Below are 11,713 nucleotides of genomic sequence, written 5' to 3' on the forward strand. Positions count from 1 at the left end.
TTATAACCTCCCCTGACCACGTTTACCCCTATAACCTCCCCTGACCCCGTTTACCCCTATAACTTCCCCAATCCCTGTTTAACCCTATAACCTCCCCTGACCCCGTTTACCCCTATAATATCCCCTGACCCCGTTTACCCCTATAACCTCCCCTGACCCCGTTTACCCCTATAACCTCCCCTGACCCCGTTTACCCCTATAACATCCCTGACCACGTTTACCCCTATAACCTCCCCTGACCCCGTTTACCCCTATAACCACCCCTGATCCCCGTTTACCCCTATAACTTCCTCTAACCCTGTTTAACCCTATAACATCCCTGACCCCGTTTACCCCTATAACATCCCCTGACCCCGTTTACCCCTATAACCTCCCCTGATCCCGTTTACCCCTATAACCTCCCCTGACCCCGTTTACCCCTATAACCTCACCTGACCCCGTTTACCCCTATAACCTCCCCTGACCCCGTTTACCCCTATAACGTCCCCTGACCCCGTTTACCCCTATAACCTCCCCTGACCACGTGTACCCCTATAACCTCCTCTGACCCCGTTTACCCCTATACCCTCCCCTGATCCCGTCTACCCCTATAACCTCCCCTGACCCCGTTTACCCCTATAACCTCCCCTGACCCCGTTTACCCCTATAACCCCCCCGACCCCGTTTACCCCTATAACCTCCCCTGATCTACGTTTTACCGTTATTACATGTGTAGATGTTGTTTCAAAATCAAATTAATTAAAACATCTACAATAACATATATAATGCCTGGACGTCATGCTGATCACTGATATTGTAATAAAAACATGCCATGGGTCTTTGGTAATTAGCGGGTCTTCTATACACCTTCTGCCATGGATTACAATTACATGAAGATAAATAAACCTTGTATTCTTAAAAAGATATGAATCTGTAGTTTTAAATGTTTCATTATATATACTTACCTTGTAAGTTAGGAAGAGTAGTCCGTCATTATAAACACATCGTAATGTTGTCGTTACATGTGTTTCAATTTAAACAACTGTGTCAGCTTCGCCGGTTTAATTGAACGTCAAAGAAACAGGTCAAATTGTAATGTTCTGATCCATTTAAAATCAAAATTAAATTTAGACTATCAAAAATTACACATATACACACAAAAACGTCTATAGAACTATCGAATATCGCAGGAAAATGTATCTTTGAAGTTTTAAAACTTTTGTGAAGGTGACTATACTTTATTTTATCTGAGTTTAGATATATCGTCATCAGAGTCATAATATTATCCCGTATCAATGAAACAATGTAAAGATAACTGGTGTAGATAGCGTTCTCATCACGAGTTATACCAAGTATGGATGTTATCTGATATCAGTGAAAAGCTCGTTTTAGATTTGGAGATGAGCCCAAATTTTAAAAGGAAGTTCATTTCATTTTATCAAAATCAGTTTGGTAATCAAAAAGAAATGCTGTTTGATTCAGGACTCTAAAATTCGATTCGTGCATTGTATGTCGATTTATGTATTGTATGTCGAATTGTATATCAATTTTTGTAAAAATAAAAATATTACAAATATTAAAAAGTTTGAATTACCAATATAAACCAAGTGTTAAGTATTTCTGTTAATACTATATACATGTATTACTATTCAAATTCAAGTGTGTTATCATACACATAAATATCATACATATCAATATTTTCAGAGTGATCTCCCTTGCAATCCAGGTTTGGTAGCGTTAAAATCAAATGTTGTCCTACATCAAGAGTTAAGGTTGTATCCTACCTTATGTTACGTCATGCATACTACTTGTCAGTGAGATTGTATATGGTAAAAATCTTAACACATTCTTTCTGACATATCGTTACAATTTGTTACCTCCCAGTGGTTTGTTAGATATAAGGCAGTATGCTACCTTACACATTTGAGTTAAGGTTGTATCCTTCCCAACAGATTTGAGTTAAGGTTGTATCCTACCTTACACATTTGAGTTAAGGTTGTATCCTACCTTACACATTTGAGTTAAGGTTGTATCCTACCTTACTGATTTGAGTTAAGGTTGTATCCTACCTTACTGATTTGAGTTAAGGTTGTATCCTACCTTACACATTTGAGTTAAGGTTGTTTACTAGATTGTACATTTGAGTTAAGGTTGTATCCTACCTTACATATTTGAGTTAAGGTTGTATCCTTCCTTACATATTTGAGTTAAGGTTGTATCCTACCTTACATATTTGAGTTAAGGTTGTATCCTTCCTTACATATTTGAGTTAAGGTTGTATCCTACCTTACACATGTTAGTTAAGGTTGTATCCTACCTTACACATTTGCGTTAAGGTTGTATCCTACCTTACATATTTGAGTTAAGGTTGTATCCTACCTTACATATTTGAGTTAAGGTTGTATCCTTCCTTACATATTTGAGTTAAGGTTGTATCCTACCTTACATATTTGAGTTAAGGTTGTATCCTACCTTACATATTTGAGTTAAGGTTGTATCCTACCTTACACATGTTAGTTAAGGTTGTATCCTACCTTACACATTTGCGTTAAGGTTGTATCCTACCTTACATATTTGAGTTAAGGTTGTATCCTACCTTACACATTTGAGTTAAGGTTGTATCCTTCCTTACACATTTCAGTTAAGGTTGTATCCTACCTTACATATTTGAGTTAAGGTTGTATCCTACCTTACACATTTGAGTTAAGGTTGTATCCTACCTTACATATTTGAGTTAAGGTTGTATCCTACCTTACATATTTGAGTTAAGGTTGTATCCCACCTTACACATTTGAGTTAAGGTTGTATCCTACCTTACATATTTGAGTTAAGGTTGTATCCTACCTTACACATGTTAGTTAAGGTTGTATCCTACCTTACACATTTGCGTTAATGTTGTATCCTTTCCTTACACATTTGAGTTAAGGTTGTATCCTACCTTACACATTTGAGTTAAGGTTGTATCCTACCTTACATATTTGAGTTAAGGTTGTATCCTACCTTACATATTTGAGTTAAGGTTGTATCCCACCTTACACATTTGAGTTAAGGTTGTATCCTACCTTACATATTTGAGTTAAGGTTGTATCCTACCTTACACATGTTAGTTAAGGTTGTATCCTACCTTACACATTTGCGTTAATGTTGTATCCTTTCCTTACACATTTGAGTTAAGGTTGTATCCTACCTTACACATTTGAGTTAAGGTTGTATCCTACCTTACACATGTTAGTTAAGGTTGTATCCTACCTTACACATTTGCGTTAATGTTGTATCCTTTCCTTACACATTTGAGTTAAGGTTGTATCCTTCCCAACAGATTTGAGTTAAGGTTGTTTACTAGATTGTACATTTGAGTTAGGTTTGTAGCCTTTGTACCTAACACATTTCAGTTAAGGATGTACCCCACCTTACAGATTTGAGTTAAGGTTGTATCCTGCCTTACTGATATGAGTTGAGGTTGTATCCTACCTTACATATATTGGTTAAGGTTGTACATTAGATTATACATTTGAGTTAAGGTTGTATCCTTCCTTACACACCTGACAGTGACTGACATGTGGGGCTCGTTTTTTAAGCCTAGGGTTTGTTTAGAGTTGCCGACCATACATATAATTGACATTTATAATTCATACAACGTAGATATTTTAAATGACAATACAGATGATATTTTATGGATAAAACTCAGTAATGGAGCTGAGAAGGACCTTTATTTGTGTGTGTGTTACCTACCACCCCAACACTCAACGAGAACAGCGAAAAGTGATGCCTTTTTCCATAACCTTTTGGAAAGTATTTACTCTTATCAAACTTTAGGCAATATATGTATAACAGGGGACTTCAATGCCAGAATTGGCGATTCGGCTGACTTCATTGAAGGTGTTGATACAGTACCCCCTAGACACTCAATTGACGACGGAACAAATCATTATGGCGATGTTTTTATTGACTTTTTGGTCGAAACCAATACTTGTGTTTTAAACGGTAGACTTGGATCTAATGACTTTACTCATGTCTCAAGTAGGGGCAGATCAGTTGTCGATTACGTCATAGTACCGCACGAACAGTTGTTCTTATTTGGTAGTTTTAACGTTCTTTTAATGTCAGACATCGTGCACGTCCTTGGCCTGGAAGCTCACACCAGCGTCCCCGATCATTCGATACTTGAATTTAATATGGTAACAAAACGAACACTAACAAGTGATCTTGATGTTATCCCGGATTCCAGCAAACGTTATAATTTGTCAACTTTACCGTCAGACTTTTTAAGGGATGTCGAAAGTATTGAAATAATTAACTCTACAATCCAGAAAATTGAAAGTGATCTGAATGATAGTGAAAACATTGATCAAGCGTACTCAGAATTTAAAGATCTAATATTCACGGAAATGGACAAACGTGTGAAAGTAACGTGGAAAAGTGTTGGTCGACCCAAATCCAAATATCTATTAAAACCCTACTGGAACGAAGAACTTCAAATACAATGGAACATTGCTCATGAATGTGAACGTAAATGGCTTAAATTTAAAGGGTCTGGTTCAGCTAAACGCAGACTTAAGGAGCATTTTTGTCGGGAACGGAAAACGTTCGACCAACTTAACCGAAAACATAAACGGCAATTCCAATTAGAAGAACAATCTAAACTGAATTCTCTGTTAATAGAGAACAATTCCAGAGATATGTGGAAAGAGATTGGCAAGCTCGGTATAGTAAACGCACGGCAAACGGAAATCCCCATGGAAACCGTGAACACCGATGGTAGCATAGTACGTGAAAAAAATCTAGTCCTCGAATGTTGGAAAAATAAATATGAAGAACTTTATAATAGTCAAGGTGATCCAAACGTATTTGACGAGGCTCATCTCACCGAAGTAAAATCGAAACTAGAGACAAATAGTGTGGAGGTTTCTAACGCGGTGGATATTACGTCCCTTAATACACCAATCACCAGGGAGGAAGTACGGAAAGCTATCGCGCGCGCAAAGAACAGGAAATCACCAGGTTTTGACAACATTCCTGTCGAGGTTCTCCGAAACGACGCGTGTGTGAACATACTTCTCACGATTTTTAAATATTGTTTTGACAACAGTACTGTACCAAAAGATTGGACATCTGGAATAATTCATCCTATCCCCAAGTCGGGTACAAAGGACTTCACCAATCCGCTTAGTTACCGCGGGATATCTCTCCTGTCCGTACCTAGTAAAATTTATACCGATATTCTAGGACAACGCTTAAACACCTGGCTGGAACGCCACAACTTACTAGCGGACGAACAAAACGGTTTCCGTTCCAAGAGGAGCTGCCTCGACCACATCTATTCACTTTATAGTGTCATAAATAACCGAAAGCTTTCCAGGGAGTCGACGTTTGTTTGTTACGTAGACGCTAAAAAAGCGTTCGACACCGTCAACAGGCATTGCCTATGGTACAAACTTAAAAGGATCGGCATTTGTGGATTGTTCCTGGACGCAGTGAAATCTCTCTATTCACAGTCGCGATGTGTGGTACGGCTGAACAATCACGTCACCGACTGGTTCAACGTGAACAACGGCGTAAAACAAGGCTGTAATATTTCGCCGAGCTTATTCGCCATATACATAAACGATCTTGTAGAAGAAATCAACAATCTTCGATGCGGCGTCACGATCGGTGATAGTATGCTCTCGATTCTTCTGTATGCTGACGACGTGGCGTTATTGGCGCCCGATGAGCCGTCCTTACAACGGATGATGAACTGTTTACATAACTGGTGTCGGAAGTGGCGTCTTACGGTCAACGTCGGAAAAACTAACGTCATTCACTTCAGAAACAAGTCTGTGCCTAGATCAAATTTCCAGTTCAAATGTGGCGATCTCGATATACAGACCGCTGATCGTTATAAATACCTGGGTGTCTGGTTTACGGAACACTTGGACATGGAACTCACCGTTAAGGAATTAGCGAAATCAGCAAGTCGAGCACTCGGCGCACTATACAGCAAATTTAGATTCGCGGGTGGCATGTCTTTTGGTGTGTTTAAGAACCTTTATGAATCGTTGGTGGAGCCCGTACTTTTCTATTGTGCCGGTATATGGGGAGTAAATTCTTATCGTTTTGTTCAAACTGTGCAAAACAAGGCCGGGCGCTACTTCTTGGGCTCCGGAAAAAATGCTTCGAACGTGGCGACCAGAGGCGACCTCGGGTGGAACTCGTGCGCAACGAAACAAAAAATAGAAGTGTGTAGGCTTTGGCTAAAAATCAAATGTTGTGAGCCCGGGCGTCTTATAACAACAGTTCATATCTGGTCTCTCTCCCGAGGAAGAAGCTGGGACAAACGCGTGGAATCTCTGTTAAATGTACGGAACTTGAACTCTCTTTTAGAACCTAACCCGTCTTATACATCATGTCTCAATGAAGCAAAGCTATCGCTCCGACAAGAGGATGAAACTACATGGTATAGACAGATGTGGAACGATTCTGGTAAAGACAACGGTAATAAACTTAGGACCTACCGAACGTATAAATATAGTCTAGCTCCGGAACCTTATGTGACTTTGATCATGAATTATAAACATCGACAAACCTTAACCAAATTTCGTTGTGGCAATTTGAACCTTAAAGTAGAGACGGGTCGGTGTTCTCATCCTGTTACGCCTTTACAGGAGAGAAAGTGTACTTTATGTCATTCAGGCTCTATAGAAGATGAAACTCATTTTCTCATAGATTGTGACTTTTACTCAGATTTGAAACTTTCTTTATACAACAAAGCATTATTTTATTTACCAAATTTCACAAATCTTGATTCTTCAATCAAATTACAATTTCTTATGCAAAATGCGAGCTTACAATCCACGTTAGCATCGACATTATACAACATGTACAGACGAAGATTATGTTTTTATTTTGTTTAATATGTACATTATCATGTATTTTTACCCAAATATGGAGGTTATGTTACTACACTGGTAGTTTTTACTAATCTTGCAATTTTAGATAAGTCGAAGTTGTGTTCTTAAATCCTAAATAAATTTAAGAAGATACTTGATATTCTTAACAGGTACAATTTTTTAAGTGTCTCGTAAGCCAAATATGGCTGGACATTTTTTACTCTAATTGGTATTTTTATCTATCATGACTGTGTTTTTACCATGTTGTAAAAATGTGTGACACTCTAATAAATAAAATATTGTATTGTATTGTATTGTATTGTATTGTATTGTATTGTATTGTATAATATACCGTCGAACCCACTTAATTTGAAATCGGATATATTGAAATATCGTTTAATTTGAAGTGAAATAAAATCCCCGTCCGAATGCCTTCTTTGTCTTTGTATTGTTTCATCGGTTATTTTGAAATCGGTTTATTTGAAATATCGCTTTATTTGAAAGGAAATTATTGCCCCCGGCAATGCTAAACCATTGTTTATGTATCGCTTAAATTGAAAGTCGCCACGACAGGCTTCGATTACCGGTCATTACGGTACGTGCGTCCGATCAAAAGACAGATAAAAATGATATTCTGATTTACACAATACAAATAAATTGTGACTTTTAATTATTAAATGCGTTTGTTATGTGCATGAATCTTTATGTTTACGAGTATACCTTGAGGGACACAGCTTATTTTGGCTTCTGCTACATCGAAATTGACTCTGATTTAACTACACGCGAGACAATTACAAATGACGAGGCCATTATTAAGGATTTGACAGACAATGCTAACAACGTAACCAGAACAGCGATATTGACAACAACCCTCAAACAATTCGTGAAAATCCATCTATCACCGACGCACAGGTCCGATTTCAGACGATAGTTCTCGGAAAGTAGCCCGGATGTACCGGAAACTTGTTCTCATGTGTGTCCGCGAACTCAACATAAACATAAACAAGCAACAGTCGAAAACGCCTCCCGTCGAATTTAACATTATTTCTAATAAACCGTGAAACTACTATCATTTTGGAATCGATTGTAAATACTAAGTAAATGTTGATTAACTATATTGAACAATGGTGTGTTGTTTGACATAGCGCGGTACTGAAATATGTCGGCAAAAGGCTGGATCCCGGTTATATTGAAAACCGGTTATTTGAAGTATTTTTCCATTCCCCAAGCATTTCAATATAACCGGGTTCGACTGTATAACCAAATGTTTCTCCAACAGCTTGAATGAGGCATGTAACTTTCCTGTGAAAGTAGGCTGCAGAGGATTCCCGGCCAAATCATGTTGGAGGATGTCATGTCGGCATCACAGGAAGTGTACGGAAAACTGCAGTCAGAGAGTCGGGGCAGGAAGCGGAGCAGGCATCACGATGGCTGTTGATGCGGCGTCGAGAACGTAGCTGGAAGCCAACTGTCGGAGAGTAGGGACTGAAGATCACCCCTGCTGACCCACTATCCGGAGAGATTTCCAGGACAGGGATTGAAACCTTCGACGATGGATGGACCTGGTTGGTGACGACGGCGGTGAAACCCTCGACGATGGATGGACCTGGTTGGTGACGACGGCGGTGAAACCCTCGACGATGGATGGACCTGGTTGGTGACGACGGCGGTTGAGCAGCAATACACAACAGCTGTATTAAAGTCGGAAACTGTTAATGAGAATGCGTAATTAATGTCAAAGTTACGCAACATATTTCCCAGCATTTGTCAATGGCTACAATATGTAGTTTTAATTGCACTTGTTAATATACATAAGCAACAATCTAATGTTTTCGTTCTCTATATCACAGGCGCTTGCATAGAAAATGTGATTTTCCTTTTTTTATATGACAGTGGTATGTGTACTCTGTACTTTTACACAGTACACATACCAATGATATCATTTTTTTTAATTCTCATGTTCTATGCAGGGGAGGTTATAGGGGTCTCCTACTAGCCTCAATTGTCTCTCTTCTGACGATACCATTCCCTCTGCAAAACAACACGCATCCACTTCAATGGTTCCTGACGGAGGCTAATAACGCTCTAGGAGAACTACGAAACTCGATAATTAAATTATCAGATCTTATTTCTCAAGCCTGTTAATGTCTGACCATCTTGCTGGTCATTTTTAAAAGGATTCCGTTTATAGCCCAAACAGCAAATTATTGGGATATAGTATTTTAGTATTCAGTAGTCCCAACAATGGGGCAGACTGGGTCACGGGTCACGGGTGATAAACTGACCAGTGGGCGTGGCTACACGATGACAATACCCTACACTTAGTACCTCGATAAAATTTTACAAATTTCTTTTAAAATTTCGTTTTCATTTTTAAGGCCCCTGCTATTTCAATAGGGGGGGGGGGGGGGGGGGGGTAATACCCGTGTATAAATATAACTGCAGTTCCTAGTCACGCGTGCATTTTTTGCATCAAAATGTAGATCAAAATACTATTTCTAAATTCCATTGCTCTACATCACTTAGTCTTATCTAATAAAGAAATAGTATGTACTGTGTAAAAATGATATGAAGGAAAACGATTGCTTAAGTACTTAAACTGTCTACAATGTACTTTTTCTTTCTCTTAAATGATTCATTCCTATTAGATCACAATTCATTCCAACCGTATTTTATAAAGATATTTATGAAATTTTCAGATGTGGATCAAATTCTGATTGGTCTACATCCGATCACGTGTTATTCCCTTTAACATCAAACTACACTGACTTTGCGGCAATGATAAAACGTGTATTGCACGTTCGTGCGTACGTGCAAGTGTTGTGTGACGTCACGAAATTTCTGCCAAGCAGATCGATCGATATGATGATTTATGTCGTGAAAATAAGAAATTTTAGTAAATATCGAACGAGACCGAAGAAACAAAGTGTCCTAACTGTAGATATTGTAGGTTAGGTCGACTACATGTATATATATCATTGCTCCTTTTATCTCGTCAGTGCCACATTTTAACTATGATAATTTGTTTGGTTTTACATCTAATGAACACAATAGGGTAATTTAATGATGGATAGGATAAGCAGGATAAAGAGAATGTGTATAAATGGGGAAAAGCCACTGTCACTAATGTTTAAATGTATATTACGAAATGCAATTCAAGGGAGACAACTTCTCTCTACGAACATCCAATATATATTAATTTGTATGCTTGATCAATCGTTTTGGCCGTAGGATGGTCTTTTGGGCCATAACTGCGTGGTATTTTTTATCATCTTTATAAGAATTCCGAAATTCACAAAAAAAAAAAAAAAATCCACGAAAAATCGAAATCAATTATTTCATTAAAAGTTGCATTTATAGATCATTTTATAACAAATATGAGACGGCACTCTCGCAGTTTCAACTGGAAATGTGATAACTGTCGTCTCTAGCTGAAGGAGAAAATTTAAACTCAAAGGTTCTGGGTTATCAAAACTCCTATATATATATGTAGCCATTATCGGCCGTCATCGGCTGTCAAGTTTATCGCTTTTACTTATACATAAATGTACGAAGGGACGTAACTCTGGTAGACAAGAATGTATTGTATCAAAATCAATTGTTTTCAATGAGTTGATTTCGAAATTTAAAAATAAATAGATAAATAAATATAAAAACCATTGGTGTCAATGTACAATTCAAAAACAATTAAAAGATTCCATTTTAATGCCACGTTTCCATTTTAAAGTCTTATTTTCTTAAGTAAGTCTTACTTTACCACCGAAGTATCATCACTACGGTCATACAAGAATAGGTCATATTATACTATAACCACCAACTAAATGTTTGGGATTACCTTTTCTCTTTTTCACTAACAAATGATGTGAATAAATACTATGTAACTGTCCGTCTTTAGGACATCGTGATTAATTTTCTTTGTTGGTGTTAATTAAATATGAATTATTGTGACAAACTGTGTGTTTACGCTGTTGGCGAAGTACCATCTACAAATAGGTCAACATTGTCAATGATCAAAACAAATATTGTTTCAAAAAGGTTTATTTGTTTAACTTCATTTCTACATGAACATTGATAACAGATCTTCATCGACACCCGTCGTAACCACGGAGGTTTCGACAGATCTTCGTGTACAACCATGATAACGGAGTTTAAGAAAACAAATCTTCATGAACACCCACAATCACGGATTGTTCTTTTATTTGTCAACCTCCCCTCCCCGATAGTAATGAGGACATTTTAAACCAAACATGACCAAGAGTTCCATTGGTCAGACTCTGTATCGGTTACAAAGTGTAATTGACATCTAAATACATTGTATACATTCATTATTTAGGAATCCTACAACACATATTTAGGCAGACCAGATATCTTAGTACAACCATAAAGAATTCAATCATACAAGTGCTACATGCTATATATACATAAATACAATATGTATTAATTTCATATTTTATCTTTTTTTATTTTCGGATTTCTACCTACAAACATTTGATATTTTTGATTTCATGCAATGACGATGCCACGCGTCAGAGCTGTAGTAAGGACCGTAGGGCGTAAGAATTGTACCTGCTGCCCCCATTGCATAATCGTAGGAGGCGACTAAATCTTCGATCTTATCTTTTCTCTTCTTTCTGAAAAATGTTCTTCCTCCTAATGTCTCTCTTGACAATGCCTCGCTTTTGGCTTTAGTTCAGCGTTAGCCTAGCCCTTCTGAGGAAGGCTTTGGGCTCCGTCCCATGGCCGAGACATACCAGAGTCTTTAAAAATGGTACTTAGAGCTCAATATTCTGGGAGTGGGAAGACTGGTTTGCCCGTTGTCAGTATAATGTGACCGGGGGGAGTGTGATGCTGGGTGTCTTGGGCAG

This window comes from Pecten maximus, chromosome 16 (genome assembly GCF_902652985.1).
Source record: "Pecten maximus chromosome 16, xPecMax1.1, whole genome shotgun sequence".
NCBI lineage: Eukaryota > Metazoa > Mollusca > Bivalvia > Pectinida > Pectinidae > Pecten > Pecten maximus.